The 16,824-nt window shown below is 41.2% G+C and overlaps 1 pseudogene; it reads left to right on the forward strand.

Moving 5' to 3' along the window:
* Positions 1-8,964: 8,964 nt before the first annotated feature.
* On the forward strand, positions 8,965-9,560 carry LOC107971056 (chromobox protein homolog 1-like; annotated as a pseudogene).
* The last annotated feature ends 7,264 nt before the right edge of the window (positions 9,561-16,824 follow it).

Raw genomic sequence — 16,824 nt, forward strand, 5'->3', positions numbered from 1 at the left:
GTGGAGAATTGTATTTAGAAATCAAGATGTGAGCACTAGGTGTGCTCATTGCTACTAGGGTGTCATTACTTCTTCATGCTCTCAGTAAACAGAGTTAGGGAATATATGCATATATGTTCACACATGTATAACATACACCTATATCTATTTCTATACCTCTCCATATGTACATATGTTTAAACTATGAGTTCATACTGATACTTCCTTCAACACAGCACTACAGGGTTCCTTTTAGACTTTCTCTTTTCTTTATTTGTAGTTCCATTTCCTAACAGTGAGAAACTCGGTTCTCATTATTCATGATAAATTTAGGTATTTGCTAAGCCCTACTATACACATAGAGCAGTTTCAGAATTGCTAATCTAAATCCCTGTGGAAAACAATTTTGTAACTGGAGAACAACATACACTGTTTGCTGTCTTTAACCTACAGTATACAACCAATCTTGCTAAACAAAGTTACTTAGGTTAGTTCTTTTCCTTTCAGTGTGGTTATATTGTTCACTTGCAATACCGTTAGACTCATGTGTTACTGATTGTATTCCATTTTGAACTCTCCTTACATATCAGTTTTAATTTTTTAGGATATACAAAGCATTAACATAGTTCTAAAAGCCAGAACTAACCGAAAATGTATACACATACAAGTGTCACTTTAAAGTCTATTACATATTCCCCATTCCCTCAATTTTTTCCACTCTCTTCCCATGCACCTCCTGTAGTTACCCCATCTCTTCAGTTTCTGGTTTATCCTTTCTGTATTTCTTTTGCACAACTGGGCAGATACATGTATATTTTCTTATATCCTCTTCTTTTTTGCATGAAGGGTAGCATGCTACTCTTTTGTACTTTCCCATGTTTTTTGTTTCACTAACCATTATGTCTTGGAACTCACTCATCAGCTTTCTTATTCTTTTTTTTACATTTGCCTAGTACTCCCTCATGTAAATGCTCCATTTATTTATTCAACCACTCTCCTATGTATCAGCATTTGGTTGTTTCCAATATTCTATGATTACAAATGATGCCACAGTAAGTAACCTTGTTGCATATGTATTTTTGTTTTGTTTGACAAAAATACATCAGAAGAAATATTGCTGTATCAAAAGGTAACTTGCATATGCAATTCTGTACATATTGTTAAATGTCCCTTCAGAAGGATTGTACGAGTTTGCACGCCCACCAATAAAGTATGAGAGTGCCTGTTGCCCACAGCCTTGCCAACACAGTTTGTTCTTACACTTTTAAAGTTTACCAATATGACAGGTAGGAAATGGCATCTCAGTGTTGCTTTATTTTGTATTTCTGTAATTATGTGAATTTGAACATTTTTCATATGTTTTTTAAATTTTATCTTTTTATTTTTATTTTTTTATTTTTTAGTATTTATTGGTCATTCTTGGGTGTTTCTCGGAGAGGGGGATGTGGCAGGGTCATAGGATAATAGTGGAGAGAAGGTCAGCAGATAAACATGTGAACAAAGGTCTCTGGTTTTCCTAGGCAGAAGTCCCTGCGGCCTTCCGCAGTGTTTGTGTCCCTGGGTACTTGAGATTAGGGAGTGGTGATGACTCTTAAGGAGCATGCTGCCTTCAAGCATCTGTTTAACAAAGCACATGTTGCACCGCCCTTGATCCATTTAACCGTGAGTTGACACAGCACATGTTTCAGAGAGCACGGGTTGGGGGTAAGGTTATAGATTAACAGTATCCCAAGGCAGAAGAATTTTTCTTAGTACAGAACAAAATGGAATCTCCTATGTCTACTTCTTTCTACACAGACACAGTAACAATCTGATCTCTCTTTCTTTTCCCCACATTTTCCCCTTTTCTTTTCGACAAAACCACCATCTTCATCATGGCCTGTCTCTTGGTTGCTGTCTCTTCGGAGCTGTTGGGTACACCTGCAGAAAGGCCGTCACTTCACACTTGGAAGATTGCACAGCAGCCAGGCAGAGGCGCTCCTCACTTCTCAGACGGGGTGGTGGCTGGGCAGAGGCGCTCCTCACTTCCCAGACAGGGTGGTGGCTGGGCAGAGGCGCTCCTCACTTCCCAGACGGGGCGGCCGGGCAGAGACGCTCCTCACCTCCCAGACGGGGCGGCCGGGCAGAGGCACTCACTTCCTAGATGGGGCGGCCGGGCAGAGGAACTCCTCACATCCCAGATGATGGGCGGGTTTTCAATGGCATCTCATCATTTTTGTAGATGAAACTAAAACCCTTCATTTTAGTTCAAGAAGTTCCTCATGATCTGATCCATGCCTGGCTCTCTAGCATTTAGTCCTGCCTCCTTCCTCCTATATCCCACTGAATTTCTCACCTTTTCTCCTCCTCCACAATGCTGTTTCATGCCTCCAGACCCTCACACGTGCTGTTGCATCTGCCCAGAACCTCATTCCTTCTTCTTCTGAGTGGCTTAGCATTCTGATCTCATGTCACTTCCACTAGGAAGCCTTCTCTGACCTTTTCACTTGAGCCAGAACCTCCTCTCTTGGACTCTTGCAGTAGCCAGATATAATATAGTCATAGTCTCATTGTGCTATATTATAATTGTGGGTTTACTTGCCCATCTCCCCCACTAGAATATGAGTTCACTGAGGCCAAGGACTGGGTCTTCATCTTGTGTTCTTTTTTTATCACTAGATACAAAGAAAGCTTGGTAAATACTTACAAGGGCATCTAGGCTTGGCTTAAATTCTTCAAGTAACAGACAGTTTGCTACCTCAAAGAAAGCCTGTTACATTTTTACATTATTTCAAAGTTCTTCCTCACAGCAAGCTGAACTCTGCCTCCCAGTAATTTCTAATCACTTGTCCTTGTTCTGTCCTTAGGGCCTAAATCTCTTATTAAAAGACAGCGATCTACTCCCCAAACTGGGCTTTGGCCAGGGATACGGCTGTAACTGGTAGTTCTTTTTGAAACAATTTAGGACTGCTTGTTTTGGGTATGAATTCTTCTTTTCAATGAATATTTGATTTAAGGTAAGAAAAAAATTGAGTTTCTTCTAAAGTGTTTCAGTCTGTTATGCTATTTTGGTGTGTCCCCAAAATCTGCTTTCCTGAAAACATTTTGCTACTTTAATTCAAGCAAAGTAGTTACATTCAGCACATTATTTGTCACTTCAATGATGACAGTTATCCTTTCCCTCCACCTTTTCATGCAGACTCAATGGATTTCATTGGATTCTTTGTTCTCTGTTCTGGGCATTCCGTGGTGCTGACTTGCTAGCAGTTCTGTGCACTATCATGTTACTGCTCAGTGCCCCAGGCTTTGGCTGAAGAGGCCTGGCCTAGATCTGCCCGTGAGTTCTGGTACCACATCTGCAAAGTTCTGTGGAAATGCCGCACCTTAGCACAGGCTAGAGTTTCTCAAAGGATCATCTGCATTAGAATCTTTCAGCGAGTTGGTTAAAAATGCAGATTCCTGAACTCCTACTCCTGATCTTCCAGGTGAAAATCTGAGGATGAGGCCTCATAGTGCATATTTTAAGAAGCCTCTGGATGATTCTCATACAAACTAAGGTGAAGAACCACTGTCCTAGATGTTGGCAAAATAATCACCAAATACACCATCAGTCATCTGTTCTGGATATTCATTTATATCTACGTAGATGCAAACCTGTATCAATGTCCTATCTACTCATTTTGCTTTTTTCTCAATTATAAGCTCAGTGAGGGCAGAGATCCTATCTATTTTGGTCATTGTAGCCCCAGTGCCCAGGATAGTGTATGGCACATAGGTGCTGTTGAATGAAAGCACAGGAAGCAAACATGTCTTTTTCATTGATCCTTGTAATACTGGGAAAGGCTACGGTGGAAATGAAGTGAGAGGCATGGGAACCAAAGGAGAAAACTAAAATGCATGTAATCACAGTGTATGGTGGACCCAGAGCTCTGGAGAAAGCCCTCCCATTAGTTAGTTCTGTAGGTGCAAGGTCTTCAGGCCATTCTTTTTGACTGTAACAGGCTGAGCAGCTGTACCTTGAAGAGACAGAGACTCCAATATGAATTCCTCCCTCCACACCAACCTCAATGTCTTTGGAGTTTGAGGAATGAGGGAAAGGCAAGATATGACAAGGGATTGCATTGTCATATCATCACTCATCACTCAAATAAATTAAAGCCTCAAGGAATTTTAATAATAATGGCTATAACAATTACCTTGAGAAGGTAGGATGTGGAGTTGCTATGGATCACACAGACTGGGTTTATATTCCAACTCTTACTAGCTTAATTTCTCTTTACTTCAGTTTCTTCATCAGTAAATGGAGATAACTTGATTATGTAATCCATGTGTGCTAGTTAAGGTAATGTCAGTTACCATACCATAGACACCCTCAAACCTCTTGGTTTACTACAATTGAAGTTTATTACTGATCACATAAAGTCCAAATGGACGTTCTGGTCTGGTGAGTGGCTCCTCTCCACATGGTGATTCGGGGACCCAGGTTCTGTCTATATTGTAGAGTCCTCAGCTAGAACCTCTGCATTCAGTCAACAGACAGAGGAAGAGAAAGTGAGAAGGCACACCAGCTCCTAAACCACTTTGGCATGAAAGTAACACATGGCCATTTCCACTCAACATTTCATTGGGAAGAACTAGTCACATGGCAAATCTAGAAGCAAGGGAATATGAGAAATGTAGTTTAGTTGTGTGCTCAAGAAGAAACATGTATCACTTTTTGTTTCATTACAAGCAATCACAAAACTTAGTGGTTTTGAACAACAGCCCTTTATGTAGTTCACAATTCTGTGTGGCAGCAATTTGGGCTGGGATTAGCTAGGCAGTTATGCTGATCCCAGTCAGACTCACTTGATCTCAGCAAGGCTTACTCATGGCAAATGTGGTCAGCTGCCATGTTGGCTGGGGACTGGTTAGTCTAGGATGGCCTTATCTGGAAAAGCATGTCTTTATTCCATTTGTCTCTCACTCTCCAGTAAGCTAGGCCAGTCTTGTTTATATGGTAGGTAGGCAGGCTCCCAAGAGCAAGAGCAAAAGTCTGCAAAGCATGTTGAGGCCTAAGCTTGTAAATCACACAAGGTAGCTTCTCTCACATTGTTGTCCAGAATCAAGGAGTAGAGATATTTAAGCTACAAAGAATTGTGGCCATTTTTGCAACCTATCGAAAAGAGGAAATATGTTTAATTAAATAGGTGGTCTGTAACTTGTTTAACAGAGTACATGACATCACAGTAAGTTCCCAATAGATTAATCTATTGTCATTATTATTGTTATAATTTATTGAATATCTACTATATGTTAGGCTCTGTACTAGGCAATTTATATATATATTATCTTATTAAATTACCACAACTATTTATTTTATATATGAAGAAACTGAAGCTCAAAAAGATAAAGAAAACTACCGGAGGCCATTTGATTAATAAGTGATGGTACCAAAGCTCACATTCCCTACTTCCTTATGTCTTAGGATGCAAACTAAGCTTGGATTGCCTGAAACTCTGAAGGAGAAACAAAACTTGAAGCTAAGATGAAATTAAATATTTAAGAAAGTCTGAGGAATGACATGGGAAGAAAGAACCGGGCATTCTGACCTGAAATATGAGGGTGATGCCCAGAGCCAGTTTTGGCAGATGACCCTCAAGTTGGTCACAGCTCATCTCAAGGGCAAAGCAATGATGATTATTGTGACTCATTTGATATTGTATGTTGCCTGGTTCTTTCCCTTTTCACAGAGGATGAGGAAATTCCTTTCTGATCAAAGAATCTGTGTTCGTGTTAGAAGATCTTGAGTAGAAGGAAGGAGGTAGAAGGCAAGTGGGTAGAAGAAAGGGAAATTTAGCTTAGGAGTAGAAAATACTAGAGCAGAGGAGGAGTTTAAAATCCCCTAGGCCAGATATTCCCAGCATCTTTTGGGAATGAGGACACAGATAAGATAGAACTTTGTTGATATTATAGACAAGGCTTAGAGAGCATACCTTGAAAAACATATTGCAGTAACCTCATTGCCTCTCAGGAGTCTGCAGCCCATAGGTTGGGAACTGAGGATCTAGTCCTGAAGAGTAGATAGGTTTAATTTTGAGACCAACTGTATTAATTTGGTAGTGATTACTGGAAGCACTGTGTTGAGATAGATTCTGAGGACACACCTAGATGTTAACAGAAAAGATTGCTATGAGTGATTATTGATCTCTCTCACTGGTCTGGACAAGGATGGTGGTGGCATGTATACTAAGTATGTTTTCTATCTCTGATACAGTCACATCTTCATAAGAAGAACTGCAGCAAAGGAAGTTGGCATGATTTTCTTCCTATTACGAAGTGAGTTAATAGAAGCAAACCTAGATCCCTGATGTCCTGATTCATGCCTTTTCCATGACACTAAGCCAGTTAAAAAACCATATTTTTTGTTACCATTTATTCTCAGGCAAAATATGTTTTTCAATTTTCTTTCTATGTTGCCCCTGTTTTTTCTGGAAGTCTGCTTTCATGCCAGACATGGTATAGTTTTCTTCTTTCATTTAAGAAAACAAAATTAACCAAAGTTTATTCAGGGATTGCCTGGTGAATTTAACGGATTGTTGAAAAAAGGGTCTCATCTCTGCTCCATTTCCATGTCCCCCCTCTGGTTATGACACATTTGTGCCCAACCATTAGACTTTGAGATTAGAGGACTAGCTCATTGCTGAACTAAAATCTAGTTCAATTCAAGAAAACCCGGTGAAAGTCCCCTTTTCTCCTCCTTTTCTCTCCATCCTCAACCTCCGAGTCCTCTTGTTCTCTTTCTATTTTAATGCTTTTCAGGTACCTGAGATTAATTAATTTGTTTACTCATATGCACACTCCTGCCCCCACCACACACACACCTCTATACCCATGAAACTTGAGGTTCCCACAAAACCTTTGTTCACCAGAGCTAGAATGGATTTAGGCTTCATCCAGTTTATCTTCTGAGGACATTAAGGCTCAGAGAGGGCAGAGCTTGAAGCCAATGTTCCAGGATCCAGTACACAAAATGGCCAGTTTGCTGAATGGCCAATGCACAACCCAGTCTTGCTTTTGTGAACTCTTTAGTTTATGGGTTTTCATTTTGTCTTCATTTTAAGGATTGTTACGTTTGCCTCTGCCCCAGCTTTCTCCTACTGCCGCTGAGTCTGGGAAGAAGAGAAAGGGGAGAATGAAGAGCATGAAAAGATTGGATAAAGAATGTGAATAATTTCTCTTAGCATCTTCTCTATTAATAATATATAATTAAAATGCTTGAGATATATTCAGAATGTATTGTTGAATAAGACTCCATTAATGAAGGACTCTAAAAAAGAACATACTATCATGACCCCACTCCCCTGATAAGCATATGAATAAATTTCCCCTGTACCCCTAAATTTTCTCTCTCTCCCTTTCTCTGGTCCTCAGTCCTAGAAGCCTTTCTTCCTACCTTCTCTCAATTCTCTCAAAACACCAAGCCCTTTCTTATCTCATGACCTTTGCACTTGCTGTTCTCTATGCTTTGAATGCCCTACCCCCTCTTAGCATCAATATCTCCCTGGCATTTTTAAAGTCTCAGCTTAAATGTTCTCTTTTTAGTGAGGCTTTACTCAGTCACCTAATATAACTTCACCACTTTATCCCATGTATCAGTTAGTTTTTGCCATGTAACAAACACCTCAACATTTAGTGGCTTAAAACAACCAGCGTTTATTTAACTCATGATTCTGCTGAGCCCAACTGGGCTCACTCATGGATCTGAACTTGGCTGGTGAGTTGGTGAGGTCCCAGATGACCTCAGTCACATGTCTAGTGGTTGGCTGGCTGTCACTTGGGGTGATGGGGATAACAGGGCCATATATTTCTTATTCTCCAGAAGGCTAACCCAGGCTTGTTCACATAACATCTTAGAGTTCCAAGAACAAGAGTGTAAGTCCTTAAATGTAAACACTTTTCAAGTCTCTGCCTACATTGTATTTATTGTGATCATAGTGGCCAAAGCATATCAAAAGGCCACCCCAGATTGAAGGGGAAGAGAAAGACTTCACCTCTTGAAAAGAGAACACAAGTAGAGGTTTGAAAAGCCCTTGCACATTGGAGTTTGCTCTCTCACTGTGCTTGGGACCCTGAAGCACTGTATGACAAGCCTAGTATAGCCTGCTGGAGATTGAGGCTACAGGGAAGAGAATTAAGGTGCCCCAGCTAATAGCCTGCCAATCACCAGACATGTGAGTGAGGCTGTCCTGTATCATCTGGCTTCCAGCTGATCCACCAGCTGAGTATAGACATGTGAGAGAGCTGAGCAGAGATCAGCAGAGTCAGCCCAGATTTTTAAATCACCTGGTCAACTCACAGAATTGTGAGCTAAATAAAATATTTATTGATTTAAGCCACTGTGGTTTGGGGTGGTTCGTTACACAACAAAAGCTAACCAGTACAGGGGGCCTCAATTAAGAAACCAGACTGAATCAGAGAATAATATATGATCCTATGTGGTTAGGTCTTGTAGCTGACAGTATTAATGCCCCACCCTTAATTGGTCAGGCCTTACCATTTCTGTCCATGTTTATCTGACTTCCAACTGCCAATTTCTGCATTTTTTTTGCCAAAGGGCTTTCTCTGGGCACCAGAGCCCACCTTGCCTGTGCACACAGTGGGCCAGAAGTTCTGGAGAATTGACATTTACTATGAGCAGCCTTCAACCAATGATGAATGGGAGTTCATGTATATATAACCCAATAACTTGCAAAGTGAACAATATTTTCCAAACCATCTCCTGGAGTTCCCCAGTGGGACTGTGCTCCAGGAATTGGTAAAGAGCTTCCAGGTTCAGCAGAGGGGAGGACTGCTGGCCAGGGCCTTTGATATGCTGCTTCAGTGAGGGGATCCATTGCCACCACCCTGCTTGCTGCCTTCCTGAGTGCCACTCCCCCAGTGAGTCCAACATGACATGCTCCTCTCAGGCTCTTGAATGCTGCTCTGAGCAGTGTCACCCTTTACACTAGAAAGCTGTCAGAAACTATGGGGGAAAAATAAAACAAGAAGGAAATAGAGGAGGTGCTAGAAGAGGAGGAAGAAAATTATGTGGTGGAGAACATTGTTGACTGTAACTGGTAAGGGGCAAAGTGGAGCACCTCCTAAAGTGGAAGAGTTTCTTAGATGAGGATGACTCTTGGGAGCCAGAAGAGAACCTGGATTGTGCGACCTCATTGCTGAGTTTCTACAGTCACAGAAAATAGCACCTGAGACAGATAGATCAGAAAGAGGCAAGTGCAAAGCTTCTTCTCATTCTGAATATAAGGGAGAGGAGAGCAAACCAGAGAAGAAAGAAGAGTCAGAAAAGCCACGAGGCTTTGCTGGGCTTTGGAGCTGAGCAGATTATTGGAGCTACAGACTCCAGTGGAGAGCTCATGTTCCTGATGAAATGGGAAAACTCTGATGAGGCTGACCTGGTCCCTGTCAAGGAAGTCAATGTCAAGTGCCCACAGGTTGTCATATCCTTCTATGAGGAAAGGCTGATGTGGGCATTCCTACCTCAGGAGGGCAATGACAAAAAAAGATGGTAAGAATTACTTCTCCTGAGCACCAGCCCCTGTCACATCTGGCTGGGAGTTTCAAGTGGGGAGAGAAGGGGTTAAGACTTGTGTTGACATCACAGAGGTGGCTTGAGAAGATGTCCTTTGAAGAGCCAGTATTGTCTCTGTGTCCTGCAGCAGGCCAAGTGCTTCAAAACTGTTCCCAGCTGTGTAGCTTGCACATGGTTCCAGTGGAGGGGAAGCGGGATAAGTGTTTCAAGGCAACCTTTGTTGCACTTTGCTGAGAAAAGCAAAGGGCTTTCTATGAAGGAGAAAACTTGCAGAATTGGGTGTGTGAGAGAGCAAAAAGATCCTCAAAGAGCATCTCCACAACCCTCAGCCTTCTTCCCAATAGTGTCAACTCTGCGTTTTTAGAGTGTAGCATTAGGTAGTTTTTGGCTATTACTGGTGTATGCTTTGGGGGAGGGAGAGATGGAGTGGGGAGAGATGGAGTGGGGAGAAATGGAGATGGGTAGCCTCATTTTTATTACCATTTGGGACCAGATTGGGAAAATAGTGAAACAATGGAAAGGGCAATGATTTGTTTCTATGTCCAGAATATTTTACATTAAAAATGTCATTGGTACCATAAATAAGGACTGTGAAAGAATGTTTAAAAGCTGTTAATAAGCATGTTCATACCTCAGTGTCTTGTGTATCCCAAAAGTATATACACCCCCTATGTACCCACAAAAATTATTTTTTAATTAAAAAACCTCAATGTCTGAAACCTGTAAGCCAAGGTATTCCCTGCTTGAATTTAATCCTGTTCCCCACAAAGAACTAAGCCAGATCATAAGTTACCAAAGCTGCCATTTTGCAGATGGAAATTGACTGAGGAGGGAAAACCTTTTATTGGAGCCTATACACAGGTGGATCATTCTGTCTTAGAGGTGCTAATTCCTGAAATTACAGAAGAAAACCCTTTATTTTCCAATTATGAAGTTATAAATATCAGCTTCGCCATCCAAGCCACAGGCTGAGGTGTTGGGGAAGGAGAAGAGGGTGATAGAGGAGATGGAAGAGTAGGGAAAGGCAAGGGCCTATGCTCAGGATGGAGAACTCTTGGAGCCTTTCTGTTTGTTGAGCTTTGAACTCTGAAACCATTGGTGGCAGGTTTCAATCACTGACAGCACAAGTTTCATTGAATCAATTTAGGAGGTGAATGATTTCAAAAGCCTTTGTATCAGGAGAAGATTAAACTTTCATACTGGGGCAGTGGTTCACTTTAAAACAAAACAAAACAAAACAAAAAACATTTTAAAAGGAAATCCTAAGAATTAAGTGATACTCAAAATGCTCTGTGTTAAGTCAGGAGCTCCATCAGTTCTTGATATCATCTAGACTTGCATCTAGAGCTATGTCGTAAAATTGTTTTAGGCATGTGTTAGGTTTCTGTGAAAACTTTGTTTACATGTAAACTTCGTACCACACTGTCAATTTTTGTCTTAATAAAACTATTGATTTATGTTTTTAAAAAGCACTTCCATCATCACCTCCCTGCTCTTGTCTCATTCATCTTTAGCCTGATTTGGAACCATACGGCTCATTTAGGCTGTGTCACTGGCTGAAGCTGGACATTTGCATGCAAAAAATTTGGCATGATGATTTTGAAGTGGGGAGGGGAGGGGAGAGCTTTTGATATGGTTATCAGAGATAGAATGAAGGTCAAGGATAGGAAGAAACTGGGAGACAAGAGAGAGGAATGAGACTGGGGAGAGATCGTCTGTATCTTATATAGCAAGAAACAAAAGTTACAAGTTTAATGTGTTCATTTTTCTTTTAATAGTCTTTTTTCTTCCAATACTATTTTTAGGTGTGTGCTTGTTTGATGTATAATTTACATATAGTGAAATACATAGATCTTCAATGAGCTTTAGTAAATGTATATGCCTGTATAAGCCCCTCACAAATCAAGATATAGAGCATTTCAATCACCCCCAGATTGTTCCCTTGTGCCCCTTTGTAGTCATTCCTCATTCTTCACCAGAGGCAATCGCTACTGTGATTTCTGTCATTATATATTATAATTGGCTATTCCAGAATTTCATAAAAGTGAAATCATACAGTATGTACTCTTTTATGTCTTGCTTCTTTACTCAATACAATGTTTTTGAGATTATCCATGTTGTTGTATATATCAGTAGTTCATTCCTTTTTATTGCTGGATAGTGTTTCATTGTATGACTATAGTATAATTTATTTATAAATTCTCATGTTGGATATTTGCGTTGCTTCTTGTTTTTATCTATTCTGAATAAAGCTACTATGAGTATTCATTTACAAGTCTTCTTATGGGCATATATTTTCATTTCTCTTGAGTATATATCTAAGAGTGAAATTGCTGGATCATAGGGTAGGTGTGAAGCATTTGCTCTGGTTGCCTTTGCGACTGACTCAGTTTCCCCAGCCCTCTGCCTTGCCTGCCTTCCTTCGGGGTCTAGAGTACTAAGATTCCAGCAAGCATTCTGTGGAGGGGCCTCATGCATTCCCCTGCAAGTTTCAGAGCAGGAAATAGGGGAGGGTGAGGAAATAGCATAGGGCTAGAAGTTAAGCATGAGTGATTAGGCGACCAGGGTCTAGTCTTGGTTTTTCCATTAATAATTTTGGGGCAAGTAATTTTCTGACCTTTAATCTTCCCCATTGGCTGCTCTTCAAGACTCCTTCCGGATGGTTCTACACCTGTCTTGTGAGTTCGTAATAGATGCTCAATTAGAATTTGTTTCCCTATGTAGGAGAGGGAAAAGTATTAAGTTATTTGTTTTTCTTCTGACTACAAAACATTAACGTAGTTATTTTTTCACTTATTTTCCTGCCTTCTGATAAGGGCAGGTGCTAAGGATGATGTTTTGTTTTTGTGACCTGGATGGCTGATAAAGGATACAAATAGGGGAAGCCAAGAGAGACCAGACTAGAAGGAAGAGGAGGCTCTAGAAGGACAGCAAATAGATGATGAGGGGGTGTGTGTTTGTGTGTGTGCATGTGTGTGTACGTTGGGGGTGCTAGCATAAAAGCAAGAGAACAAAAAACAGAGAGAAGATGGTTGCCACAAGGAGTAAACTTTGGGGAAAAAATATGTTTTGAAGCAGTTTTGCTGAGTCATGATCAATGTCAACAACTCTTTTCCCCCTTACTGAGAAAATTGCAGAAATAGATCCATCATTCTACAGTCTTTTCAGGCTTGGATATGTATTTCTAATGACCTTAAGGCCAGAGGAGAATTTTCCAAAGGGACCCCATGATATTTAGGTTGAACGAATGAAAGTGTTAGGATAAAAGCTAACGTGCTGTAACAAAGACACCTAACAACATCATAGCCTGCAGAACCAGGAAGTTGATTTGTCTTTCAGGTAACAATTCAGAGGTGCATGATCCAGATTGGTGAAATAAATCTCCTCCACAGTCAATCAGAAACCCGAGGTCCTTCTATTGTGTGGCTCTGAGGTATTGTTATCTGTATAGTTGAAGCTAGATTGCTGTGGGTTCCAGTTGGTGGGAAGAAGAAAGATAGCATGGAGACATGCCTACCATCTTAAATTCTAATTCTGGAAGTGGCATACATGACTTCTTCTCACATTCCATTGGCCAGAATTCAACCATATGATGAAGCCTAATCTCAAGGGACACAGAAGTGTAGTCAAGCCGTGTGCCCAGCAAGAAGGGGAGAGTGGATTGTAAGGGACAACTGGCAGTCTTTACCCCAAAGAGCAAGCCCTTAAATCCCCCAAGGGACTGCTCGGGGGGCCATTTTATTCATGTCCTGAGGGAATAGCAATATTCTTCAGGCTTCTTTGAGACTTTTTTCTACTCTGGCCTATCCTGCATCTGTCTTGTGTGTGTGCACTCACGCCATGGGCTTTGGGCAAGGGGATTATTTACAGTTCTTGAATCCTTGCTTGATACCAAGTTAGGCTAGAGCTGCAAGTGCTTCAGGAGCAGGGTAAAGCAGGAGGGAAGCGAGCTAAAGGGCTCTGTCCCTTCTCCCACATGTTTGTCTCACAGTGGGGAGTTGAAACTGAAGTCTCAAGTCCCTCTCCTTTCCTGGAAAATCTTCCCTAGCCAGATGTGTCCTTTTCTACTCACCTTCATTATCCAATAATCTTTTTTATTCTGTCTTTCCTCACAGACCCCAATAGTGTTGACTGACTATGACAGTATGTAATTGAATGCAGAGTATTCTCCCTCCAATATGATTAGTTAACCTTCATCCCATATGCAGTTAAATCACCTTCAAAAAGATGCAGCTAATGTCTCCAGGCTACAAATTCCTCCTGAGGTGTTGAGTGGTATGTGCTTGGGTGTTCCTCCATGGTGACATCAATGCCAATTTTATTAACTGAGCACTTCCTCTCCTCTTTCTCTCTCTTCTTTCATGACTTTGACTCTTCAGTTTTTCTTTATTCCAAGCCCTCCATGGCCTGTGAGCCAAGTCCACACTGCCAACAGGTCCCTTGGAATGGCATCCTATATTTGGCTTGTAACCAGACTCTGGGGACATCTATATGGCAGTCATAGTTGATTAGGGAAATGGAGAATTTTCTTTTCAAGAGAAAGAGCTAGAGTTTAATTAATATCAGGGCAAAATGGTTCATATCAAAATAAATTATATTCTCTAGCTGCTAGAACAGCTGTTGAACAAAACACATTCTCTAGCAAGTGAGAAGAAGGATGACAACCTGCAGATCTTAAATGAGAAGAGAATTGGAAAAGCAAAAACAAGCAGGTGTGGTAGGTTATATTAATAATGGCCCCCATATATTTCCCCTTCCTGTGGCATCACAAATCTTCCCATTAAGAGATGGTATCTATTTCTTTACCCCTTGAGTCTAGGCTGGTCTCGTGACCTGCTTTGGCCAATGGGACATTGGCAAACATAAAGCAAGCAGACTCTTGAAATGTGTTTGTGCATTGAGGCTTTCTCTCTTGTGGCTCTTGAAACCCTGAGGCCCAAGCTAGACTGCTGCATGATGAGAAACATGTAGCTGCCTTCATCACCCCAGCCAGTAGCTTGCCAATGCTGGACATATGTGTGAGGCCATGCTAGGTCACCCAGCCTCTCGATTACTCATTAGCTGACTCCAGGCAAATGAGATATCTCAACCTAGACCAAAAGAACTACTTGGACAAACCTCAGAATTGTTCTAAGTAAATGGGGACTGTTTTAAGACAATAAGTTTTGGGGTGGCTTGTGATGTAACAAAAGCTAACTGATACAACTAAGCAGCCCGTGCATATATGTTTGCATGTCTACCTGTGTGTTTCTATACGTGTGTCTCTTGTCTCTTACATCTTCCCCCATATCCATAACAAATCTTCCCAACATGTCCTGAAATCAGTACAGTCAGTTAAGACCTTTACTCGGTTGCTCTGTAGGACCTTCAAGCTTGGAAAATAAACATGTAGTAAAGGAGTGAATCTCCTTTTTCCTCTCTCATTCCTTTCCTGTCCCATGCTCCTGAACTTGGAGCCTGGCCTGGCCAATCTGAAGGAAGGTGGTACCTATTATAGAATGCCCTATATTCCTCATTTCCCTGGAGACATTGCTTCTCCCTGGCAGCCCCCGCAAGAGGGATGAAAGAAGATATGTGTGTGCCCCTAGGTTCTTCCAATCCTAGGGAAAGGAAGGACTACTATTGGTGCTTTCTTCCTTCTCGTCATGGGGTTTAGATACCAGAATCTTACAGCCTCTCCCACTGCACCTCATACCCCACAAGTGTTGGCTGTTGCTGATGGCTTTTTTAGGCAAGTTCCCAAAGAGTGTTCTTATATATCAGATGTGGCTATTGGTTCTTAAACCACATATTTGGCATTTCTGGGTATGTGGAGTGGGGGACTCCTTTGGTTAGACAAAGCCCACATGAGATCCTGTCTTTACTGTTAGTTTTCCATATTTGAGTGGGCAAGGTTGGCCTAATTATTACTTGGCCTCTACAAAATATGTTGATTTTATTTTGGAAGATACTGTAGTAAATCTAGTTTTTATGAAATGAAAGTGGCTGGCAATAGGACTCCTTTCTTTCAATTTTCTCTGTCCCACTTTCCCCGCCCCATTTCTATACATGTTTCAGCCATGAAAATCATTTTTATTTCTTTAAAACAGCTTCACTGAGGTATAATAAAGGAAAAAAAGTATAAAAGTTACCTGTTTAAAGTGTATAATTCAATGGCCTTTAGTAAATATACAGAGTTGTGCAACCATTAATGCAATCCAGTTTTAGGAGATTTCTATCTGCATTACTCCACTCTCACAGTGCTATAAAGAAATATCCGAGACTGGGTAATTTATAAAGAAAAGAGATTTACTTCATGCATGGTTCTGCAGGCTGTATAGGAAGCATGGCAGCATCTGCTTCTGGAGAGGCCTCAGGGAGCTTTTACTCATGGCAGAAGGCAAAGTGGGAGAGGCATCTTACATGGCAGGAGCAGGACCGAGAGAGAGAGGATAGATGCCACACACTTTTGAACAACCAGATCTCATGATAACTCTATCATGAGAACAGCACTAGGGGGATGGTGTTAAACCATGAGAGACCACCCCCATGATTCAATCACCTCCCATAAGACCCCACCTCCAACACTGGGGATTTCAATTCAACATGAGATTTGGGTGGGGACACAGACTCAAACCATATCACCATCATACCCAGAGATCTCTTGTGCCATTTGCTGTCAGTCCCCATTCCCACTCTCGGTCCAAGGAAACCACTAATCTATCTTCTGTCTCTATAGGTTTGCCGGTTCTGGACATTTTATATAAATGGAATCATACAATATGGGAGGGTTTTTTTAAAAAAAAATAAAGACAATACTTAGGATAAAAATTTGCTAAAGACATAAACATGTTTACAAAAGTTGCTCTTCCTTTGAAAGGTTGATTCATGAGTATGAGCAAGATAACCTATCTTGGTTTGAGTTCTCTCAAAGAAGATGCCAAGGCAAGGACTTGAGGGTAGGTAGTTTATTTGGGAGGTAATCACAGGAAACAAAAGTGAGGAAGTGGGGAGAATGAGACACAGAGGGGATAAAATACAAAACAAATAAAAAGCATACAGTGAGAATATTACCACTGTGGACAACTGGGGCTCAATTCCACTGAAGATTGCCTGAGAAACCACATGGTGTGTGCTTCTGCAGAAGCTAGGGTGTTTATCTGCCATGCTAGTTCACTAATGCTGTGTAACAAATTACCCTAAATGTAGCAGTTTAAAGCAACAATTAACATTTATACTCTCTCACTGTTTTAAGGGTCAGGAATTTGAGGTTGGATTAGTTGGATGGTTCTGGCTTGGGGGTCTCCCTTTAAGAT

Source organism: Pan troglodytes, chromosome X, assembly GCF_028858775.2.
Source record: "Pan troglodytes isolate AG18354 chromosome X, NHGRI_mPanTro3-v2.0_pri, whole genome shotgun sequence".
Classification (NCBI taxonomy): domain Eukaryota; kingdom Metazoa; phylum Chordata; class Mammalia; order Primates; family Hominidae; genus Pan; species Pan troglodytes.